Source organism: Leucoraja erinacea, chromosome 6 (assembly GCF_028641065.1).
Source record: "Leucoraja erinacea ecotype New England chromosome 6, Leri_hhj_1, whole genome shotgun sequence".
Lineage (NCBI taxonomy): Eukaryota > Metazoa > Chordata > Chondrichthyes > Rajiformes > Rajidae > Leucoraja > Leucoraja erinaceus.
This window is the reverse complement of record NC_073382.1, coordinates 847,525-873,077: the sequence shown is the minus strand read 5'-3', so window position 1 is coordinate 873,077 and position 25,553 is coordinate 847,525. Positions and strand designations below refer to the sequence as shown.

Sequence of the window (25,553 nt, the reverse complement as noted above, 5' to 3'; positions counted from 1 at the left end):
ATCTTGGGGCTGATGTTAACTCATTAGGCAACGCTTTAAACTGCCATTGTTGCCCTATCCAGGTAAATTTCAGGTATCAGCGATGATCCTTTTGAATAGGTACTGAATAGTAGGCATCTTTTAAGTCAATGCTTGCCATAAAGTATCCTTCGGAAATCAGTTGTTTGGCAGTTACAAATGTTTCCATTTTGAAATGTATATACTTAACAAACGTATTTAGTGAGGTCAAGTCAATGATGATGTGACATCCACCATCTTCTTTTGTTTTAGTAAATATATTTGAGACAAATTCCAAAGGTTCATGTTTGGTTTTCTCAATGATACCCTTTGTAAGTAACCTCTGCTTGACCCTCTAGTTTTTCTTTAACTGAGAGGGTAAAGACCCTTTGGGGTGTATGCTGAACAATTGTTTTCTTGAACAAATTCTATTTTGTATCCACGAATACTGTTGAGTATATATTTATCATTCTTGATAGACCTCCATTCATGAGAGACCTCCATGCTACCAAAAACAAGTGTAATCTCCCCCCTGTTAGGATAGATCCCCCACTTTTTATATGCTGGTAGGAACCAGACCCACCTACCTCCAAGGTTATGGGTGTGTTCCCTTCTTCTGTTTCTTCGTTTGACATTGTGCTGTCGGATGTACTGCTGAATGGGGGTGGCGCATTTTCCATGGGGTCCGCTCTGGGCACTGGCCTAAAAAAAGGCTTTTGGGGATGGTATGCGGACCCCGAGCTTTCACCAGTCCCATGAGGTTGACGTCGACTGGTGAACGCGGTGGGGTACTGCCGCTTGGGTTTTGTGGGTCTGCTCGTTCCGGGGCCCGCCCTCATGAGGCCAAATGTTTTGGACTCTTCTTCCAGGTCCTTTACATTTTTAGACAGGACCTTACCAAAGAGCAGGATTTGTGGCTCTGAGGCCGGTGTTTTGCACAATCCTGCAAATTTGGGGTTGAGGGCAGGTCTTATTATCTCCTTACAGAGGTTGTTGATCTTGAATTGAGTGTTACACAGCAGAGCTAATGTATCTTGCTGGTTTGTGGTCATTTCCACCCCATCCACGGAATGAGCATAAGATGTAATGGCTGACGTCAGGAGCCTGAGAATCCGCTGTAATTTTAGTTCTTGGTTGCGGATGTTCTGCCCAACATAACCCCAGGTTTGGCTGTTGACGGCCGGCACGTTGAGCGAGGCGCAATTTTCTGGGGCCGAATACAGCTCTAGTGCCTCATTGACTACCTGCTCTTGTAGGGGTTTGAAGGACAGGTAGTCTATGCTGGCCGCCAGTTTTGGCTCTAACGGCCGTCCTGCTCGTAATGTAGCCACGTAGCGGTTGACCACACCCAGCAGCGGTCCTGTCCTGGTCCTGTACCCCAAGCGTACTCCCGACATCTTCGGCCAGTGACCCCTGTTCTTGACCAGCCCAGCCCTGGTCGCCAACGCTGCCCTTGGCTGAGGGAGAAGCGATGGCCAGTGCGTTGTAAGGCACTGTGGCGGGAGTGCCTGAACTCCCTTGGCGAGACTGCTCCAGCTCCCGAAGCAAGTCTCACTGGAGCATTTGCTCCATGAGCCGTTCCACGCTGCTCAGGCGACTGTCTCTGTCATTCTCGGGCGGCGAGACTTCCTCGTCGGAGTTGTCGGATGTTACCGGCCGGTTGGTCTTCCATCTCGATTTACCTCCAGCCCGCTGCTCAGGCTGCGTTAACGGTACTGGGCTTGGCTCGGTATCAGAAATTGCAGACCGCCCCCCCCCCCCCCCCCCCCACTGATGGAACGCTCCTCTGTTGGAGTTGAACGGGGGACGGTCTTTTTTGCTTGTCTTGCTTTGTTCATTTTTCCCACTTGTCTCGACCTGGTGTACACAAAGCAAAGTAACGTTTTCTAATACGACCTCAGAGTAAACTTACCTGGTGGTCTGCCTTTTTTAAGCTGTAGCGGGAGCGCCCTGTACTCCTGTTCGTCGCTGTTGCACTGCGTGAACGCTCATGTCGCGCATGCGTGCTGGACGGGCTCTTCACGTAGTCACTCACGTGACTCCGAAGTAAAATCACCCTTATCTTCTTGCGCTCCAAGGAATACTCAACCTCTCCCTATGGCGCAGATCCTCGTGTCCTGGCAACATCTTAGATGTTATAGAAACATATTAAATGATTAAACGGTTGGACATGCTAGATCAGGGGTCGGCAACCTATGGTCCTTGGGCTTAATGTGGCCCGTAGCCCAAGCGCTTCCCGAATGCTTCCCGAGTGCTTCCCCCGATCGCGGCCCAACTCTAATTGCACTGAATCCTACCCAAAGCCGCCAGCATGTTCGTGCACCTTCTGTGAACACATTTAAGAAAGAACTGCAGATGCTGGAAAAATCGAAGGTATACAAAATGCTGGAGAAACTCAGCGGGTAAGACATACAAGGATTGCAAGAGGCTGCCTCACCAGCATTTTTGTCTACCGTCCGTGAACACGTGATTTGATGCCTGCCATCCGGGGCGGGGTGGGGGCTGGATCCATGTGTGCACATGATAGATGTGGTTCACCATCCACTCACAGATATGCGTCCTGGCCCCTATGCAGAACATGGTTGCCAACCCCAGGGCTAGATGCAAGGAAATGTTACTGATCTTGGGGGGGGGGGGGGGGGGTCCAGAACCAGGGGTCTCAGTTTCAGAATAAGTGGTAGGCCATTGAGGACTGAGATGAGGAAAAACATTTTCACCCAGTGAGTTGTGAATATTGTGGGATTCTCTGCCACAGAAGGCAGTGGAGGCCAATTCACTGGATGTTATCAAGAGGGAGTTAGATTTAGCTCTTAGGGCTAAAGAAATCAAGGGAAATGGAGAGAAAGCAGGAATGGGGTACTGATTTTATATGATCAGCCGTGATCATATTGAATGGCAGTGTTGGCTCGAAGGGCCGAATGGCCTACCCCTGCACCTATTTTTCTATTTTTCTATGTTTCTATGTAACATCCTCGTGAAAAGTTAAAGTGTTTGGCAACCGGGAGATCGTGTGGTCAAGGCAGACTGAGCAAAGGGCTAACGCTCAGGGAATTAATTAAAACAGCTCATTTCAAACAGCAATGTTTGCAACAATCATTAAAGAGTTTTGACTGGAAATGTTAGTGACTCAGAGAAAGCAAGGGAGTAGGCTGAAAACTGGCAGCTTGTGTCAACACTAGAATTATGTTAAATTTCCTTCCTACCTCCTCTTGTTTTCGCTGAGAAAGCACTGATTTTAAGGAACTGCATTTCCAAAGATCACAAAATCCAGCTGCAGATAGTGCTGCATAAACATTTTTCTCCCAACTGACTAATAGGTCAGATTTCTACCATCAAACATGACCTTATTTAGTTAATATTTGCACTGAGTCAATTTAGACAAGAGACAATAGACAATAGGAGCAGGAGTAGGCCATTCGGCCCTTCGAGCCAGTACCGCAATTCAATGTGATCATGGCTGATCATCCCCAATCAGTATCCCGTTCCTGCCTTCTCCACATATCCCCTGACTACACTATCATTAAGAGCTCTATCTAACTCTCTCTTGAAACGACTAGAAACATAGAAACATAGAAAATAGGTGCAGGAGGAGGCCATTTGGCCCTTCGAGCCAGCACCACCATTCATTTTGATCATGGCTGATCGTCCCCTATCAATAACCCGTGCCTGCCTTCTCCCCATATCCCGTGACTCCACTAACCCCTAGAGTTCTATCTAACTCTCTCTTAAATCCATCCAGTGGCTTGGCCTCCACTGCCCTCTGTGGCAGGGAATTCCATAAATTCACAACTCTCTGGGTGAAAATGTTTTTTTCTCACTTCAGTCTTAAATGACCTCCCCTTTATTCCAAGACTGTGGCCCCTGGGTCTGGACTCGCCCAACATTGGGAACATTTTTCCTGCATCTAGCTTGTCCAGTCCTTATATAATATTATATGTTTCTATAAGACCCCCCCTCCCCCTCATCCTTCTAAACTCCAGTGAATACAAGCCAAGTCTTTTCAATCTTTCCTCAACCTCCACCACCTTCTGAGGCAGAGAATTCCACAGACTCACAACTCTCTGTGTGAAAAAGTTTTTCCTCATCTCTGTTCTAATGAAAACGTTTTTCCTCATCTCCGTTACCAGATAGCAAGGAGTTCCCATCAATCTCCGCATTTAGCAAACACCCCCACTCTGTATCTCATTTCAGATTGAAGATCCCTCGAGAAATACTTGAAGGCAAAGCTTGGGTTTGATGTCCTTTAGAATCAAGTCAACAGTCTATCTTTCTCTCTCTCTTTCTCTCTCTCTTCTCTCTCTCTTCTCTCTTTCTCTCTCTCTCTCTCTCTCTCTCTCTCTCACTTGCTCTCTCACACGGAATCAAAGCTTGTTAGAGCTTTACAGCATGAAAACAGACCCTTTAACTCAAATTGTCCATGCCGCTTAAATTGGCGTTTGTGATGTTTTCAAGAGATTTAGATATAGCTCTTAGCGCTAATGGAATCAAGGAATATGGGGAGAGAGCAGGTCCATGGTACTAATTTTGGATGATCAGCCATGATCATATTGAATGGCGATGCTAGTTCATCACACCTGCCTGCATTCTGCCCTTATCCGGGTTATTGAAAAGACGAGGCTTGTATTCACTGGAGTTTAGAAGGATGAGGGGGTATCTTATAGAAACATATAAAATTATAAAAGGACTGGACAAACTAGATGCAGGAAAAATGTTCCCAATGTTGGGCGAGTCCAGAACCAGGGGCCACAGTCTTAGAATAAAGGGGAGGTCATTTAAGACTGAGGTGAGAAAAACCTTTTTCACCTCGAGAGTTGTGAATTTATGGAATTCCCTGCCACAGAGGGCAGTGGAGGCCAAATCACTGGATGGATTTAAGAGAGAGTTAGATAGAGCTTTACATCGCACTTTCCAAGAAGTAAAGAACATTTGGAAGTTTCCCATGCAATAAAACACAAGTAGGTGCCAACACAAACAATATTGGCTATTCCTTACTCTTACAAGAATTCTGAACATCTCGAAAACTTTCCATAACGTCTTTGCTCATCGGGAATTTTGGAAGGTTTCAGATTAGTTTTTGATTTACTACAGATCGGCATTTCTGGCAAGACCAGTATTTATTACCCATCCTTTTTGATTGATCTTTTTGAACCATTTCAGTCCAGGCGTTGATGATATTTCCACTGAGCTAATGGACAGGATTTAGACCAGGGGGCAATAACAGGGAAATGCAAGACACTCGCGGCACAGTGGCCTAGCGGTAGAGCTACTGTCTTACAGCGCCAGAGATCCGGGTTCGATCCTGACTACGGGTGCTTGTCTGTACGGAGTTTGTACATTTTTCCCCCGTGGCCTGCATGGGTTTTCTCCTAGATCTTCAGATTCTTCCCACACTACAAAGCCGTACAGGTTTGCAGGTTAATTGACTTGGTGTAAATGGAAACTGTCCCTAATGTGTGTAGGATAGGGTAAATGTGCGGGGATCGCTGGTCGGTGTGGACTCGGTGGGCCGAGAGGCCTGTTTCCGCGCTGTATCTCTAAACTAACCTAAACTAAACTAAAACTACTGAAGAGAATAAAAATCTGAATAAGAGTCAGAAAGTATAAAAACACTAACAACAGGCAGAATCTATAAAAACTGAATTTTAGTTAACAGTGGGTGGCACGGTGGCACAGCTGGTGCTGGTAACTCAAAGCACCAGACTCCCAGTTCTGGTCCCAAACTACCGGTGCTGTCTGTGTGGAGTTTGCACGTTATCCGTGTGGGTTTTTTTCAGTGATATTCAGTTTCCTCCCACGCTCCAAAGATCTACAGGTTTGTAGGTTAAGTAACTTTGGAAAAATAGTAAATTGTCCCCAGTGTGTGTAGGATAATGTTAATAATAATAATAATAATAATAATAATTTTATTTATAGAGCACTTTAAAAACAATCATAGTTGCAACAAACTGCTGTACATCACTAATCATTGACAAAAAAAGTTAATACACACCAAAAATAACAATCAAAAGAAATAATAGGAAAAGACATGTAAAATAAAGAAACATCAAAAACACCAAAAACAGAAGCAAAGCCTCAAGCTTTGTGCGGGGGTCGCTAGTCGGCGTGGACTCGGTGGGCCGAAGGGCTTGATTCCGCGCTGTACCTCCATAGGCAAACAGGAACATTCAAACAGCCAGCCATTATCATCTAGCTCCGCTGGCTTGTGAGAGGGAGAGAGAGTGAGCTGGCTAACCTTACTAGTGTGAAAGCCCTGTCCCACGGTGCGAGTTCATTCCAAGAGTTCTCCCGAGTTTAAAAAAAACAAACTCTTGGTAAACACGGAGAATGAACGTAGCGGGTACGTCGGGGCTCGGGGACGTCTCTTAGCGCTAACGGCAGGTACTCGGGAACACTCGTTAACGGCAGGTAAGCACGGGAAGACTCGTGAAGATTTTGCAACATGATGAAAAATATCCACGAGAGCCCCGAGTACCGACGAGTGGCCATTACCGTAAATCTCCGAGTTCGAATCAGGGCAAACTCAGGAGAACTCTCGGAATGAACTCGTACCGTGGGACAGGGTTTAAAGCTGTGCAGTACCGTAATACCATGTAAAGGGTGGTATGCAAATATGTGTAGTGGAGTTTATGTATAGCATGAATGAATAAGGGTTAATCTGCATCCTTCTCTTAAAGAAGCAAAGCATATATAGAGTGGATAGTGGAACATATTGTAAAACACCAGTATAAGGTGTAGGGCTTATTGTTTACATACTATGAGCCCATAGAGGTGGGCTGTAGAGGCTTTGCAGGATGCTCATTCTGCAAAGTCCTCAACCAGTTGGGCATGACGGGGCTTGCAAAGAAGAGGGCCATTCAATCCGCAAGCGAAGCCGCAGAGAAAGCCACTAGGTGGCGCTGGATTAAGATGGCTGATCCGTGGGCGGTTGCTGCTGGGACGCAAGCCGGGGCCTGATCAACCCCGGCTGGGTCGCCTGGGCGAGGCGTCTGATGTTGTGAGACCCAAAACACCCGATGACCCCAGGTCACATCACTGAGAATTCGACCCAGCGCATCTAGAAGATGTATCCTTCACACATACTGCACATGTCAGCACATAAAACAAGACGGGTCACACGCGGTTCAAGTGTAGCCGGTAAATTTTCCAATCAGCGGGTTAGGGTTGCAGACACGACCTGCACGTGTATGGTAATACCCCTCGTGCAGCTAATCTACATCAACTATCTGGTCTCTGTACAGGAATGGAACGCCCCAACCCAGGCAACAACCTGGTCAATTTCCCTCAGCATTCCCTCCAGTCCAACCTTGACCTTACGAACATCATGTACATCTCAGTCTGAAGAAGGGTTTCGGCCCGAAGCGTTGCCTATTTCCTTCGCTCCATAGATGCTGCTGCACCCGCTGAGTTTCTCCAGCACTTTTGTCTACCCTCATGTACATCTCCTCAGCAGGTCAACATAAATGCTCTCTCGATGCTCGATTCCTGCTGGGTGTCATGGTACACCAGTGATTGAAGGTAGGCATGCAGGTGCAGCAGGCAGTGAAGAAATCGAATGGTATGTTAGCTTTCATTGCAAAAGGATTTGAGTATAGGAGCAGGGAAGTTCTACTGCAGTTGTACAGGGTCTTGGTGAGACCACACCTGGAGTATTGCGTACAGTTTTGGTCTCCAAATCTGAGGAAGGACATTATTGCCATAGAGGGGGTGCAGAGAAGGTTCACCAGACTGATTCCTGGGATGTCAGGACTGTCTTATGAAGAAAGACTGGATAGACTTGGTTTATACTCTCTAGAATTTAGAAGATTGAGAGGGGATCTTATAGAAACTTACAAAATTCTTAAGGGGTTGGACAGGCTAGATGCAGGAAGATTGTTCCCGATGTTGGGGAAGTCCAGGACAAGGGGTCACAGCTTAAGGATAAGGGGGAAATCCTTTAAAACCGAGATGAGAAGAACTTTTTTCACACAGAGAGTGGTGAATCTCTGGAACTCTCTGCCACAGAGGGTAGTTGAGGCCAGTTCATTGGCTATATTTAAGAGGGAGTTAGATGTGGCCCTTGTGGCTAAGGGGATCAGGGGGTATGGAGAAAAGGCAGGTACGGGATACTGAGTTGGATGATCAGCCATGATCATATTGAATGGCGGTGCAGGCTCGAAGGGCCGAATGGCCTACTCCTGCACCTAATTTCTATGTTTCTATGTTTATGTTTCCCAATTTCGTATCAGACAAAATTAAGTCACTTTGGCAGCAAATGATGAAAGAACAACCAGATCATAGATCAATGTCTTAATGTGGTTTAGTTGCAACAACAATTGTGACTCAGGGAGGAAAGCCTTAGAAGAAACGATGGAGATGGGCTCCATTGTTTCGTGATTCACACATGACATTTAGCTTTGCCCAGCTCACTCCATAGCTCGACTGAGCACTTCAGAAATGACGAGACTCCAACTGGTTTTACAGTAAGCTTTGGCAAGTGAAAACGTGAATTGCCGTCACAAAGTGAATGTTCACACCATCTCGTCAGCACGAATCACTTTGAAGTCTATGAAGTGCGATTCACTTTCTGGAACCTCTGAAAGGTTTTAGTAAACCGCGATGTCTTAGTAAAGGTAAATGAACAATCAGACTTCCTGTTCATAACTGAAGCTAAAAGCGACACAGAGTGCTGGAGCAACTCAGCGGATCAGGCAGCATCTCTGGAGAACATGCATGGATAGGTTTCGATTCGGAAACTGTTCTTCAGTCTGAGGAAGGTGCTGTCTGACCCATTTAGTTACTCCAGCACTTTGCGTCTCTTTTTTTTGTACACCAGCACCTGCAGTTCCTTGTTTCCGAATTTGCTGAATTTGTGTCTGTTCAAAAATCTGGTTCAAAATATCGGGCTGCCAAATGGGCGGGGGAGGGGGGGGGGGGGGTATTGGTTAGTTTAGCTTAGTTTATTATCATGTGTAGCGAGGCACAGTGAAAAGCCTTCGTTGTGTGCTAACCAGACAAAGGTTTGTGGTGGCATACTGGCACAGCGGTAGATTTGCTGCTGACCTGGGTTTGTTCCTGAATACGGGTGCTGTCTGTATGCAGTTTGTCTGTTCTTCCTGTGACCACGTGGGTTTTCGCCTGGGTGCTCAGGTTTCCTCACACGCTCTAAAGAAGTATAGGTTTTGTAGGCTAATTGGCTTCTGTATAATCATAAATTGTCCCTAGTGTGTAGGATGGGTCTAGCGTACGGGGTAATCGCTGGTCTCAGTGGGCCGTGGTTTGCATGGCATCTCTAAAGTCTAAAGTAAAGTCTACAGTCTAAATATAAATATAAAACTATCCTGCAATAAATTATATAATTGCAGTTTTCCCTATTCCGCCTCATGCTTTTCTCCCCCCCAAATCTCTCCGCAAACCCCATTATAACCATCATCAAATCTTTCTTTGGGGCCTTGGGCTCTGTGTTATAGAATCTCCATGAATCTTCCATTCATAGAAGCATGGAAACATAGAAAATAGGTGCAGGAGGAGGCCATTTGGCCCTTCGAGCCAGCACCGCCATTCATTGTGATCATGGCTAATCGTCCCCTATTAATAACCCGTGCCTGCCTTCTCCCCATAACCCTTGATTCCACTAGCCCCTAGAGCTCTATCTAACTCTCTTAAATTCATCCAGTGAATTGGCCTCCACTGCCTTCTGTGGCAGTGAATTCCACAAATTCACAACTCTCTGGGTGAATTCTTTTTTTCTCTCCTCAGTCTTAAATGACCCCCCCTTTATTCTAAAACTATGGCCCCTGGTTCTGGACTCGCCCAACATTGGGAACATTTTTCCTGCATCTAGCTTGTCCAGTCCTTTTATAATTTTATATGTTTCTATAAGAATCCCCCTCATCCTTCTAAACTCCAGTGAGTTTAGCCTTTTCAATCTTTCCTCATATGACAGTCCCGCCATCCCAGGGATCAATCTCGTGAACCTACGCTGCACTGCCTCAATCACAAGGACGTCCTTCCTCAAACTACGAGACCAAAACTGTACACAATACTCTAGATGTGGTCTTACCAGAGCCCCATACAACTGCAAAAGAACCTCTTTACTCCTATACTGAAATCCTCTTGTTATGAAGGCCAACAGTCCATTAGCTTTCTTCACTGCCTGCTGTACCTGTACGCCAACTTTCAGTGACTGATGTACAAGGACACCCAGATCTCGCTGCACCTCCCCCTTACCTAACCTAACCCCATTGAGATAATAATCTGCCCCCTTGTTTTTGCCGCCAAAGTGGATAACCTCACATTTATCTATATTATACCGCATCTGCCACGCATCTGCCCACTCACTCAACCTGTCCAGTTCACCCTGCAACCTCCTAACATCCTCTTCACAGTTCACACTGCCATCCAGCTTTGTGTCATCTGCAAACTTGCTAGTATTGTTCCTAATTCCCTCTTCCAAATCATTAATATATATGGTAAACAGTTGCGGCCCCAACACCGAGCCTTGCGGCACTCCACTCACCACTGCCTGCCATTCTGAAAAGAACCCGTTCACTCCTACTCTTTACTTCCTGTTTGCCAACCAATTTTCTATCCGTCAACACCCTACCCCCTATACCATGTGCTCTAATTTTAGTCGCCATTCTCCCGTGCGGGACCTTATGAAAGTTTTCTGAAAGTCTAGATACACTACATCCATTGGCTCCCCTTCATCCATTTTACTTGTCACATTCATATGTTAAGAAATTACATGGTTTCCCCATATATTTGACACTGCCATTCTTGAGCTGCTAACCTTCCACAGTTAACCCAAGCCCTTCCATCACATTGTTGTCTATGATCTACCAGCGTAGTACACTCATCTTGTACTATGTTTACATATTCTGTTGTGCTGCTGCAAGTTGGAATTTCATTGTTCTATCTGGGACATATAACAATAAAACACTCTTGACTCTTGACTCATCCTCACATGAAGCTCCTTTCATCTGCTTGATGCCTTCAGTTAAGATCTCTCTTTCTCATATTTAAATCCGTCGCTCCCTATATCTGTCTTACAAGCAATGTCATAGAGTCATACAGTGTGGAAACAGGCCCTTCGGCCCAACTTGCCAACATGTCCCATCTACACTTGGCCCATGTCCCTCCAAACCTGTCCCTATCCATGCCCCTTTCTATATGCTTCTTAAATGTTGCAATAGTACCTGCCTCAACTACCTCCTCTGGCAGCTCGTCCCATACACACACCACCCTTTGTGTGAAAAAGTTACCCCTCAGGTTCCTATTAAATCTTCGGATCAATGGATCATAAAACTTTAAAATTATTAAAACTTTATATAGAAAATATCAAATTAATTCAGAATGCAAAAAGGGTTAAAAACAAAAAAATACTTGAAATTTCTTGAAATAGTTAACTACGGTTATAGATGGGTTTAGAGGTCCCCTTTTACCTCTTATACAGGAGTTTACAAGTGAGAGTTAGATTTAGCTCTTAGGCCTAACGGAATCAAGGGATATGGGGAAAAAGCAGGAGCGGGCTACTGATTTGCGATGATCAGCCATGATCATAATGAATGGCGGTGCTGGCTCAAAGGGCAAAATGGCCCGCTCCTGCACCTATTTTCGATGTCTTTTATGTTTCTAACAGTGTCTTGTTCTTGAGTTTGACCTGTGATTCACCGCAGATTCATTCTCATCAAGATTGAGATTCTCGACAGAGTTTATTGCTGTCATTTCCTGGAAAGTTAAATGATGACATTCATTTTTGCATGCCAGGATTGTTCTGAGGCACAGTTCCGACTCTAGTTCCTATTAAAAGGCTGGGGGGGCCCATTTGACATACTTCTATTTTTTTTTGTCATCTTATGATAAATGGAAAGAAAATAGATATTTATAACACTGAATCTATAGACAATGTTTAGTTTATTAGTTTAGATTTTAGTTTAAAGATACCGGGCGGAAACAGGCCCTTCAGCCCACCGAGTCCGCGCCGACCAGCGATCCCCGCTCATTAACATACACATCAGGGACAATTTACATGTATAGCAAGTCAATTAACCAACAAACCTGTAATTGGGGGGAAACCGGAGATCTCGGAGAAAACGGGAGAACGTAGAAACTCCGTACAGACAGCACCCATAGTCGGGATCGAACCCGGGTCTCTGGCGCTGTGAGGCAGCAGCTCTACCATTGCGCCACCGTGCCGCACAGGCTCTACCGTGCGCCACCGTGCCGCAACTCCCCTCCAATCTCCCAGTCACTCTCCCCCTGAAATTCCTTCACCAGATGTGGACCACCACAGCCAATGCCCATCCCTGACGGGGGAGGGGGTTGGAGGGGGGAGAAGAGAGAGCAGCCACGTATCACTGGCGGGGAGAAGAAGGAGGAGGGGAAGCAGAGGGGAGCGAATGGAAGGGAGGATGGGGGGAGCAGAGGGGAGGATGGGGGAGTGGAGGGGAGGATGGGGGGAGCAGGGAGGAAGCGAATGGAAGGGAGGATGGGGGGGGGAGGGGAGGATGGGGGAGCGGAGGGGAGGATGGGGGGAGCAGAGGGGAGGATGGGGGGAGTGGAGGGGAGGATGGGGGGAGTGGAGGGGAGGATGGGGGGGGCGGGCGGAGGGGAGTGGGGGGGGAGTGGAGGGGAGGATGGGGGGAGTGGAGGGGGAGGATGGGGGAGTGGAGGGGAGGATGGGGGAGTGGAGGGGAGGGGAGGATGGGGGGGGGTGGAGGGAGGAGGATGGGGGGGGAGCAGAGGGGAGGATGGGGGAGGAGTGGAGGGGAGGATGGGGGGAGTGGAGGGGAGGATGGGGGGGGAGTGGAGGGGAGGATGGGGGAGGATGGGGGGGAGGAGGGAGGATGGGGGGAGTGGAGGGGAGGATGGGGGGAGTGGAGGGGAGGATGGGGGGAGCGGAGGGGAGGAGAGGGGGGGAGCAGAGGGGAGGAGGGGGGGGGAGCGGAGGGGAGGATGGGGGGAGCGGAGGGGGAGGATGGGGGGGAGCGGAGATGGGGAGGATGGGGGGGGCGAGAGAGGGGAGGATGGGGGGAGTGGAGGGGAGGATGGGGGGTGGAGTGGAGGGGAGGATGGGGGGAGCAGAGGGGAGGATGGGGGAGTGGAGGGGGGAGGATGGGGGGGAGTGGAGGGGAGGATGGGGGGAGTGGAGGGGAGGATGGGGGGGGGAGCGGGGGGGAGGATGGGGGGGAGTGGAGGGGAAGATGGGGGGAGCAGAGGGGAGGGATGGGGGGAGCAGAGGGGAGGAGGATGGGGGGAGCAGAGGGGAGGATTGGGGGGAGTGGAGGGGAAGAAGAGCTAAAATATCATTTAAAAATATACATGATTTTCCGTACAGTCATACAAATAAAAAGCAGCACAAGACACGAAAATACATTTTAACATAAACATCCACCACAGTGACCCCTCCACATTCCTCACTGTAATGGAAGGCAAAAAAAAGTTCAATCTCTTCCCATCTTTGTCCTCCCGCAGTTGGGGACCTCGAGGCTTCCGTTGACGGGACGACTTTGGATCCCGAAGCCGGCGGTGTTTGGGCCATCGCGTTGGGGCGATCAAGCTCCTGCATCAGGGGGGGATCTCAGCTCCCTTGCACCGGGCGATCGGACCCTGGGTCGGGGTTGGCCGAACCTTCTGCGTCGTTTGGAGCTTCCCGACATCGGTCTCTACCCGAGACTGCGAGCTCTTCGATGGTGAAATCTGCTGGCCGCAGTAGTAGAGTCGATCCCAGACAAGGGTAAGTCCACGTTCCCGCGGTGGGGCTCAAAATCAGTCCCGAGCCAGGACTCCAGCTCCACGATGTTAGGCCACAGAGTGACCGGAGATACGATCCGGAAAACAATCGCATCTCCGGCAAGGTAAGAGATTGAAATAGAATTTCCCCCGACCCCTACCATCACCCCTCACATAAAACAAACAAGAGAACAACTCTAGTTCCAAGTGCTAGGCTCGAGGGAACATTTGCCATACTTCAATTATTTTTGTCATTTTCTGATAAATGGAAAGTAAATAGATATTCATGACGCTAAATCAACGGGCAATGTGGAACTAGCTTTGCAGAGTCTGATCAGAACTGGCATTACAGAGAGATATGGACACAAGGAACTGCAGATGCTGGTTTACAAAAAATGATACAAAGTGCTGGCGCATCTCAGCGGTCAGGCAGCATCTCTGGAGAACATGGACAAGTGATGTTTAGGGTCAGGACCATTATCCAGACTGTCTTTAGAATGTGGAAGGAAACTGAAGCAACCGGAGGAAACTGGTGCGAGTTTCATAGGGAGAACGTGCTGAAGAAGGGTCCCGACCCCGACCCCAAATGTCATCCATCCTTGTTCCCCAGAGATGCTGCATGACCCGCAGAGTCACTCCAGCGATTTGTCTCTATTTTTTGACATTAAAGAAACATAGAAAATAGGTGCAGGAGTAGACCATTCGGCCCTTCGAGCCAGCACCGCCATTCAATAGATGATCATCCAAAATCATGTTGCTTTCACAACATACCCTTGATTCTGTTAGCCCTAAGAGCTAAATCTAACTCTCTAAGAAAACTCAGCCTTAATTCTAAGCCACTGATTTCCCAATGTCAACACAGTTTGAGTATTAGTGAACAAGTTACAAGTACGGTTGAAGTTCAGTTTCGTTTATTGTCACGTGTACCGAGGTACCGTGAAAAGCTCTAGTTGCCTACTAACCAGTCAGCGGAAAGACAATACATGATTAAAATCAAAGCCATCAAGGAATAACGTTTAGTGCAAGACACCGTGCAGTAAAGTCTAAAGTCTGTATCAAAGGTAAATCGAGGGTCTGGAATGGAGTAGATAGTAGCACAGGACCACACTCCAATTTGCGTAAGGATGGTTCATTTGCCTGATAACAGCTGGAAGAAACAGTCCCGGAATCTGGTGGTTCTGGAATTCAGAATTCTTTTCCCGAAACCTTGTTTGAAAGCAGAAATGTCCCAGAAAGCTGTGTAAGAAGGAACTGCAGATGCTTGTTTAAACCGAAGATAGACACAAAAAAGCTGGAGTAACTCAGTGAGGCACGCATCACCTCTGGATGTTCTGAAGAAGGGTCTCGACCCGAAAACATCACCCATTCCTTCTAGCCAGCGTTGCTGCCTGTCCCGCTGAGATACTCCAGCTTTTAGTGTATATCTTTGGTTTAAACCAGCATCTGCAGTTCCTTCCTACACAGTATAACTTCGATATCAGCTTAAAACCTGGCACCTTGGGCAGATTGTAAGAACAGTTGGGTGTTCCTCAGCTAGTCATTCAGAAAGAGTTAGTCACATTCTTACTTTGGTCTCTGCCCTGCTTCTCTCAACAATTACAGGTACAGCTAGTCTGGGTGAAGTAGAGTCTCTACCTGAAATGTCACCCATTCCTTCTCACCAGAGATGCTGCCTGTCCCTTTGAGTTACTCCAGCATTTTGTGCCTAATTATGGCCAGTCAGGTTAAAAATAGTCCTTGGCTTTCTTTCGGAATATATGATGATTGGTTAAGATGATCAAAAAGCACAACAGCTGTTATTAGGCATCTGAACCATCCTACCACAACTATAGAGCAGACCTGAACTACCATCTATCCCATTGGTGACCTTCGGACTATCCTTGATCAGACTTTACTGGCTTCACCTTGCAATAAACATTATTCCCATATCCATGAATCCCGACACTGTAAATGGCTCGATTGTAGTCACGTATTGTCTTTCCGCTGACTGGTTAGCACACAACCAAAGCTTTTCACTGTACCTCAGTACACGGTGACAATAAACTAAACTGGGAACCGAGAACAGTTTAACAAAAGTCGAACAGTGGAAAAAAAAAAATCAATTCATTGACTTTTGTGGTAGATTGGCCACAAGGAAATACGGTTCACATCAAGTTAAAACAATGCAGAAATTCAGTTACTAACCAAACATTTGTTACTTAAAAACACATGCTTCTGTACATCTGAGTTGAAATATCCAGTGAAAATCTTACTTATACGGTGGGGAAGTTGAAGTGGATTGTATTGGGTGTGGGAACCGAACCATCCTTTTCCTCCTCAAGGCTGTCTCCAAGAACAAGTCAGGTGCAACTGTTTGTTCCGTCTTCTAGTGCGTTCTTCTGCTTGTGCCGCTCAGACGACTGCTTATGTATTGGAAAGTCCCCTCCCGCCCCCTCACTCTCTCTCTCTCTCTCTCTCTCTCTCTGCTGTCTTGGTCACTGCTCTAATGAGCAACTAAACTTCCTGTTCATCTGATTTGCTGCCAAGGCCTTACGCAGGCAGTGAGGCAGCCCAAGTGGAATGTGTAGGAAGGAACTGCAGATGCTGGTTTTAAACCGAAGATAGACACAAAAAGCTGGAGTAACTCAGTGGGACTTGCAGCATCTCTGGAGAGAAGGAATGGGTGACCCTTCTTCAGACCGAAATCATTACCCCGTTCCTGCTTTTTCCCCATATCCCTTGATTCCTTTAGACTCGAGACCCTTCTTCAGACTGGTGGAGGGTCTCGACCTGAAATGTCACCCATTCCTTCTCTCCAGAGTTGCTGCCTGTCCCGCTGAGTTACTCCAGCTTTTTGTGTCTATCGTCAACACTAGAGCAAGTTTGGGTTCATCTTTACACCTCGCCTCATGTTAATCTCTCACCTCCGCACAAGATTGAATGCCATTTTGGAAACCTAAACTGGACCATCCAGGCAGGCTGTGAAATTTCAGGTGCTGGTTTACAAAAAAAAAAGATACAAAGTGCTGGAGTAACTCAGCGGTCAGACAGCATCTCTGGAGAACATGGATAAGTGATGTTTTGGGTCAGGACCTTTCTTCAAACTGTGTAAGGAGGAACTGCAGATGCTGGCTTAAACCGAAGGTAGACACAAAGAGCTGGAGTAATTCAACGGGACAGGCAGCATCTCCGGAGAGAAGGAATAGGTGACATTTCGGGTCGAGACCCTTCTTCAGAACTTTTTTTATTCGAATATGGAAGTAAACCAAAGCACCCGGAGGAAACCCACTCAGCCTCAGGGAGTGTGCAGGGATGGTTGGATTTGGGAGGGGGGAGTTGAAGTGCTGAGCCATCGGGAGATCAGGTTGGTTATTGCAAACTGAGCGGAGGTGTTGTGCGAAGCGATCGCCAAGCCTGCGCTTGTTCTCACCGATGTAGAGAAGTTGGCACCTGCTTTGTTCTCCCTCCTTTGTTCTCCCTCTCACTGGTCCCCCCCCCATGTCAGGTTCTCCTTTGTTCGTCCTTCATTCAAATCATTCATTCATTCATTCAATCATTCAGTCATGCATTCATTCAATCATTTATTCAATCATTCAATCATTAATTCATACATTCATTCATTTATTTATCCATTCATTTATTAATTAATTCATTCATTCATGCATACATTTATTCATCCATTTATTAATTAATTCCTTCATACCTTCAATCATTCATCCATTCATTCATTCATCATTCATTCCTTCCTTCCTTCTTCATTCATTTAGTTCCACCTGCCTGCGTTTGGCCCATATCCATCTAAATCTATCCAAGTACCTGTCTAAATGTATTGCAATAGCACCTGCCTCTACTACCACCCCTGGAAGATTATTCCATAAACCTACCACCCTTTGCGTAACAAAAGTTACCCCACAGGTTCCTATGAAATCTATCTTCCCTCACCTTACACCAGCATCCTCTGGTTCTCGATTCCCCTATTCTTTTTCACATTATTTTTCTTTCTTTCTTCTTTATTGAACCAAGCACATCTTCTTTTTCTTTTGCACCTCTTCCGTGGGATCCGGATGCTCTCTCACCATTCCCGGGGGGTAGGGGTATCTGTACACTGTGGACAGCTTGATTGCCATCATGTATTGAAACTGCAATCAATGGGCGGCATGGTGGTGCTGCGGTAGAGTTGCTGCCCTACAGCGCTCACAGCTATGAGGAAACCTCATGCCCCTGACCTAAATTATATATTTTTACAGACTGCAGCATACTCAGCATTTCACAACACCAGCTTCTTTCATTTCCTTACCCTTTCCAGGGAGCGAGGAAGCAAAATAGTTTTATTGTCGTCATAAAATTCCTACGTGCTGCAGCACAACACATATGAATGAGTAATACTCTGTAAGCACCAGAATTAATAACAGAAACAGAGGTTATGGAGTCTTACAGCATGGAAACAGGCCCTTCAGCCCAACTTACCCTCACCAGCCAACCTGCCCCATCTGCAACAGTCCCACCAGCCTGCATTTTCCCCATCTCCCTCTGAACATATATATAAATATATGTGTGTGTGTATAAGGGACAAAAGTTTAGGGGTAACATGAGGGGGAACTTCTTTACTCAGTGAGTGGTAGCTGTGTGGAATGAGCTTCCAGTGGAAGTGGTGGAGGCAGGTTCGATTGTATCATTTAAAAATAAATTGGATAGGTATATGGACGGGAAAGGAATGGAGGGTTATGGTCTGAGTGCAGGTAGATGGGACTAGGTGAGAGTAAGTGTTCGGCACGGACTAGAAGGGCCGAGATGGCCTGTTTCTGTGCTGTAATTGTTATATCGTTATATATTATTATATATATATACTAATATACTACTATATATATATATATGTGTGTGTGTGTGTGTGCGTATGTATCTACTAATATATTGTATATATATATATGTAAAAAAATAATATATTGGTATATATAGTAATATACACATGCACAGGATGGGGGAAGGTAGCCAGGCCCGGTGCCATTTTAAGATCGCTATTTTGATCTAATACATCCATGTGTACTTGACTGGCGTCACAACGGGGGCCCAACAAGGAACTGGCCAGATGAGTCATAAAATAAAAAGTAACAAAACACTCAAGAAAACACATTGTAACATGAACATCCACCACAGTGACTTCTAAACATCCTTCAATGTGATGAAAGGCAAAATATAATTCAAGTCCTTGAGTATAGAAACATAGAAATAGAAATTGCAGTGCAGTAGTAGGCCATTCGGTGCTTCGAGCCTGCACCATTCGCCTATCAATTTGATCACGGAAGCTCATCCAACACAGTACCCCATCCCTGACTTCTCTCCATACCCCCTGATCCCCTTCGCCACAAGGGCCACATCTAACTCCCTCTTAAATATAGCCAATGAACTGGCCTCAACTACCCTCTGTGGCAGAGAGTTCCACTTGATTCACCACTCTCTGTGTGAAAGAAGTTCTTCTCACCTCGCTTTTAAAGGATTCCCCTCTTATCCCTACGCTGTGACCCCTTGTCCTGAAGACTGTCCCCAACATCGGGAACAATCTTCCTGCATCTAGCCCGTATAACCCCTTAAGAATTTTGTAAGTTTCTGTAAGATCCCCCCCCTCAATCTTCTAAATTCTAGAGAGTAAAACCAAGTCTATCCAGTCTTTCTTCATAAGACAGTCCTGACACACAGGAGAGTCTGGTGAACCGTCTCTGCACTCCCTCTATGGCAATAATGCCCTCTCTGCAGATTTGGAGACCAAAACTGTACGCAATACTCAGGTGTGGTCTCACCAAGACCCTGTACAACTGCATGTAGAACCTCCCTGCTCCTATACTCAAATCCTTTTGCAATGAAAGAACATACAGGTACGCTTTCTTGACTGCCTGATGCACCTGCATGATCATATCAATGACTGGTGTACCATGACACCCAGGTCTCGCTGCAATCCCCCTGTCTCCAATCGGCCACCATTTTCTAATAGTTGCTTTCCCGTTTTATGCCACCTAAATGGATAACCTCACATTTATCCACAGGATGGGGGAATCTGCCAGGCCCGGTGCCATTTCTCCCAGATCGTATCCAAGTCACCTTGCAGTCTCCTAGCATCCTCCTGGCGTCACAACACTGCCCCCAAGGAATTGTGTCATCCGCAAACTTGGAGATTAAAAGTAACATTCACTCATCCAGATCATTAATATATATTGTAAATAGCTGGGGTCCCAGTACTGAGCCTTGGGGTACCCTCACTAGTAACTGCCTGCCATTGTGAAGAGGTCCCGTTTACTCCTACTCTTTGCTTCCAGTCTGCCAGCCAGTTCTCTATCCACATCAATACTGAACCCCCAATGCCTTGTGCTTTAAGTTTGTATACTAATCTCTTATGTGCGACCTTGTCGAAAGCCTTCTGGAAGTCCAGATATAACACATCCACTGGTTCTCCCCTATCCACGCTACTAGTTACATCCTTCCCTTAGTTCTTCCTTGGTTGCGGGCCTCAAGCCCCCGTTGACGGGTTGATCTTGACCCCGGTAACCAGCGACGTTCAGGTCCTCCGCGTCGAGGCGATCATGTCCTGCATCGGGGGATTGTCAGCTCCCCCACGCCTGGCGATCGAACCTCGCGTCAGGGCTGGTCGAACTTTCCGCGGCATTGGAGCTTCCATCTCGGCCTCTCCCGAGACTGCGAGCCCTTGATGTTAAAGTCCGCAATGGTAGAGGTGGGAGCGATCCCATGCAAGGGATCAGCTCCGATGTTAAGTCCATGCCCCGAGATGGGGCCCACGACAGTCCGAGGAGGCTTCCAGCTCCATCGATGGTAGGCCGCAGAGTCTGGAGAATTGATCACATCTCCGGGAAAGTATGAACCTGAAAAAAAGTCCTCCCCCGAACCCCCCCCCCCCCCCCCCACATAAAACAGACAGAAGAACTTAAAAACAAAACTTTTAACAAGCTAAAAAATAACAAAAAGAATGAAAAAACGCACAGACTGCCAGCAGGGCAGCCATCTCCCCAACACCCCTGGTGGTCTTTATGTGAAAAAGTTACCCGTCAGGTTCCTATTAAATCTTTCCCCCTTCATGTTAAACCTGTATCCACTGGTTCTCGAATCCCCTACTCTGGGCAAGAGACTGTGCATCTACCCAATCTATTGATTTTATACACTTCTATAAGATCACCCCTCATCCTCCTGCACTCCAAGGAATAGAGTCCCAGCCAACTCAACCTCTCCCCATAGCTCAGACTCCACAAGTCCTGGCAACATCCTCGGAAATCTTCTCTGAAATCCTTTCCAACTTGACCAACTATTTCCTCTCGACCCGAAACGTCGCCCATTCCTTCTCTCCAGAGATGCTGCCTCACCCGCTGACTTACGCCAGCAATTTGTGTCTACCAACATGTTTCCTGTAACATGGTGCTAACAAAAGTGTCAGGTCACAAATAAGGCCCTGAGTTGGCTTAGAGCGGCTGTGGTCCAAATATAACACTAAGCTGAATGTTTTAACACAGTAATAACACAATAATAATCACGTAACTTGATCTGAAGAAGCCAAAACATTGGGTGGTCGGACTCTAATCTACACTACACGGACTCATGTGTAAATATAGCCTCCAAGTATGAAACTACCAAAGCCCTAAACATCCATATATATAGTAGCAGCTCTCTTTGCATATGTTAGTGCAAGGACAGGTGATGGACAAATGTGGGTCAGGATATGCTTTTTCATTTGCATGCAGCAGGAATTATTTGCCATTGCTGCTAAATTGCTGCTGGGTGTGTTTGTGCTACATTGGTAGCAGCTAACAACCTCAGGGAAACTAATATGGGCAATGAGCGCTGTGTCGTAAACAGCCTCAAATTAACTCAAGATCCATTTTGTGCACAGTATGCCATTTAATTTGTTCAAAAGAAGCACAGAACACAGGGCGGCACGGTGGCGTAGCGGTAGAGTTGCTGCCTTACAGCGCTTGCAGCCCCGGAGATCCCCTGTTCGATCCCGACCACGGAGTTTGTACGTTCTATACTGTAGGGAGTTTGCATATTCTACAAGTGATCTTGGAGTTTGTGGGTTTGCTCCAAGATCTCCAGATTCCTCCCACACTCCAAAGACGTACAGGGCACAGGGCGTTTGTAGGTTAATCGGCTTGGTATAGTGTGCCCAAGGACACAACGACAGTATGCACTCCAAGCGGGATTTGAACCGGCTACCTTCCGGTTGCCAGCCGAACTCTTAGCCCATTGTGCTATCTGTCGTTTGTAGGTTAATCGGCTTGGTATAGTGTGTAGATAGTGTTAATGTGTGGGGATCGCTGGTCGATGCGGACTTGGTGGGCCGAAGGATCCTGTTTTCTCGCTGTATCTCTGAACGGAAAAAATCTAAACTGATAAAAATATAATTAAAAATGATTATTACAGTAGCACAGCAGTGGAGTTGCTGACTTACAGTCAGAAGAAGGGTCCCAACTCGAAACGTCACCTAACCATATTCTCCATATGTGTTGCCCGACCTGTCATGTTACCCCCCCACACTTTCAGTTTTGTTGCGTGCTAACCAGCCAGTGGAAAGTCAATACATGATTACAATCGAACCGTCCACAGTGTGTAGATTACATGACAGGGGAATAACGTTCAGTGCAAGGTAAAGTCAGTAAAATTTGATCATAGATGGTCCGATGGTAGTTCAGGACTGTGTAGGAAGGAACTGCACAAGCTGGTATAAGCCAGAGATACAAAAAAACAGGGGTTACTTAGCGGGTCAGAAAGCATCTCTGGAGAAAAGGAATATATGATGCTTCTTCAGCACTGCTCTCTGGTGGTGGTAGGATGGTGCAGTTGCCTGACAACAGCTGGGAATAAACTGTCCCTGAATCTGGGGGTTGTGCGTTTTCAAACTTCTGTACCTTTGCATCTTTTGTTTGTAAGCCAGCATCTGCAGTTCCTTCCTACACATCTGCAGTTCCTTCCTACACATCTGCAGTTCCTTCCTACACATCTGCAGTTCCTTCCTACACATCTGCAGTTCTTTCCTACACATCTGCAGTTCTTTCCTACACATCTGCAGTTCCTTCCTACACATCTGCAGTCCCTTGTGTAACAATGACACACGCTTGCAATAGACAATAGACAAAAGACAATAGGTGCAGGAGTAGGCCATTCGGCCCTTCGAGCCAGCACCAATGTGATCATGGCTGATCATCCCCAATCAGTACCCTGTTCCTGCCTTCTCCCCATATCCCCTGACTCCGCTATCTTTAAGAACCCTATCTAGCTTTCTCTTGAAAGCATCCAGAGAACCTGCCTCCACCGCCCTCTGAGGCAGAGAATTCCACAGACTCACAACTCTCTGTGAGAAAAAGTGTTTCCTCGTCTCCGTTCTAAATGGCTGACCCCTTATTCTTAAACTGTGGCCCCTGGTTCTGGACTCCCCCAACATCGGGAACATGTTTGCGTGGGGGGGGGGGGGGGGGGGGCGGGAAGGAAGAAAGGAAGGTTCAGAGACAGTGGGCTGTGGGAGAGCTGGGAAGGGGAGGGGAAGGAGGGAGAAAGCAGGGACTATCTGAAATTGGAGAAGTCAATGTTCATGCCACTGGGGTGGAAACTACCCAAGCAAAATATGTGATGCTGCTCCTCCAATTTGCGGTGCGACTCACTCTGGCCATGGAGGAGGCCCAGGACAGAAAGGTCGTATTCGGAATGGGAGGGGGAGTTGAAGTGTTGAGCTACCAGGAGATCAGGTTGGTTAATGCGAACTGTGTGGAGGTGTTGGGCGAAGCAATCGCCAAGCCGACGCTTGGTCTTACCAATGTAGATCAGCTGACACCTAGAGCAGCGGATGCAATAGATGAGGTTGGAGGAGGTGCAGGTGAACCTCTGCTGCACCTGGAATGACTGCTTAGATCCTTGGATGGAGTCGAGGGGGGAGGTAAAGCGGCAAGTGTGGCATTTCCTGTGGTTGCTAGGGAAAGTAGCAGGGCAGGGGGTGGTTTGGGTGGGAAGGGGCAAATTGACCAGGGAGTTACGGAGGGATCAGTCTCTGCGGAAAGCCGAAAGTTAATTAATCATTATTGGTTGGGGTGACACAGAGTTGCTGCCTTACCGCACCAGAGACCCAGGTTCGATCCTGACCTCTGGTGCTGTCCGTGTGGAGTTTGCCCGTTCTCCCAGTGACCGCGTGGGTTTTTTCCGGGTGCACCACTTTCCTCTCACACTTCAAAGACATTGAGATGTGTAGGTTAATTGGCTTTGGTTAAAAATAAATTATACATTGTCCCTGGTGTAGGATGGTGTTAGTATACGGGATGTTCACTGGTCAGTGCAGACTCGGTGGGCCGAAGGCCCTGTTTCCGCACTGTGTCTCTAAAGTCTAAAGTAAAGTCTAAAGTTCAGGGTGAGTTATGTCCTCCCAGTTGACTCGTGATGTGGTGATATGAATGTAACCAAGTGTTAGTTGATAGCAGTCTCACCTCTAGATCAGAAACTTGATAACATTGCTGTTCTGAGCTGGCGCTGTGATATCAAGTGGTTCTACCTTTTGGACAGGATTCTTAGTTTAGTGTACATGCACACAGCATGGTATCAGCCCCTTCAGGCCATTTAAGACTGATGTGAGAAAAAAAAAATTCTCCCACAGAGTTGTGAATTTATGCCACAGAGGACAGTGGAGGCCAAATCACTGGATGGATTTAAGAGAGAGTTAGATAAAGCTCTAGGGGCTACTGGAGTCAAGGGATATGGGGAGAAGGCAGGCATGGGTTATTGATAGGGGACGATCAGCCATGATCACAATGAATGGCGGTGCTGGCTCGAAGGGCCGAATGGCCTCCTCCTGCACCTATTTTCTATGTTTCAAAGGAGACATGATGGAGAGAGTCACTGACTTTAAGTTCCTGGGTACATACATCTCCCAGGACCTCACATGGACAGTGAACACCATCACTCTCGTGAAGAAGTCACTGCAGCGGCTGTATTTCCTGAGGTCTCTGCGGAGAGCAAACGTCTCACAGCCGCTGTTGCTGTCCTTCTACTGGTGCGCCGTGGAAAGTATCCTCTCCTATGGAATCCTGGTGTGGTTTGCTAGCTGCACTGTGGCTGAAAGGAAGGCACTACAGAGAGTTATTAAAACAGCACAGAGCATCACAAACGCTCAACTACCCTCCCTGGATGACATTTACCGGGTCCGGTGTTTACGTCGGGCCACAAACATCAAGCAGGACTCATCGCACCCTGCCAACCACCTTTTCACTCTGCTACCTTCTGGGAGGCGATACAGGTCTCTGAAGGCCTGCACTTGTAGACTAATTAACAGTTCTACCCATGTGCCATTAAAGAACTAAACTCAGATAGATAACACTGCAGGCAACACAACACTATTTGTGGGGCAATATAATGCACAATATTTTTTTATATAATTCTATTATCTATTTATCAATTTCATTTACTGATCATGCCGGTATATGAGAGTCAATGGTTGTTTGTGTTTTTGTTCTTTTAAATATTTTATCCCGTGTCTTCTATGTATACCACTGAAGGAGATGCAATGAAATTTCGTTGTACAGTTGTTGTGCAATGACAATAAATGTATTTGATTTTGATTCTATGTCTATTGCAGTTCAGAGCTTATATGAGGCTGTAGTGATTAATAGCCTGATGGCTGCAGGGAAGAAGCCGTTCCTGAACCAGACGTTAGAACAAATGAATGAAAGATACGCAAAGAAGTAACGATCATTAAAGGAACCAAGCCATTGTTAGCTGTGTGCCAGTTGAGAATGAGTTACAGACAATGACACTCAACAAGATGATGTTGATGCTGGTATGACTTGGGTGGGGGAGGGATGGAGAGAGAGGGGATGCAATGGTTACCTGAA

The 25,553-nt window shown here is 46.9% G+C and overlaps 1 protein-coding gene across 2 annotated transcripts in view; it reads right to left on the bottom strand.

Annotated features, from left to right (window-relative positions):
- Window positions 1–16,156, bottom strand: part of LOC129697820 (interleukin-13 receptor subunit alpha-2-like) — a 59,406-nt gene extending 43,250 nt beyond the window's left edge. For both annotated transcript variants that reach the window (XM_055636455.1, XM_055636454.1), the window contains exon 1: window positions 15,960–16,156. The gene's annotated coding sequence lies outside the window, so the exon portion shown is untranslated. The remainder of the gene's footprint in view (window positions 1–15,959) is intronic.
- Window positions 16,157–25,553: the final 9,397 nt, after the last annotated feature.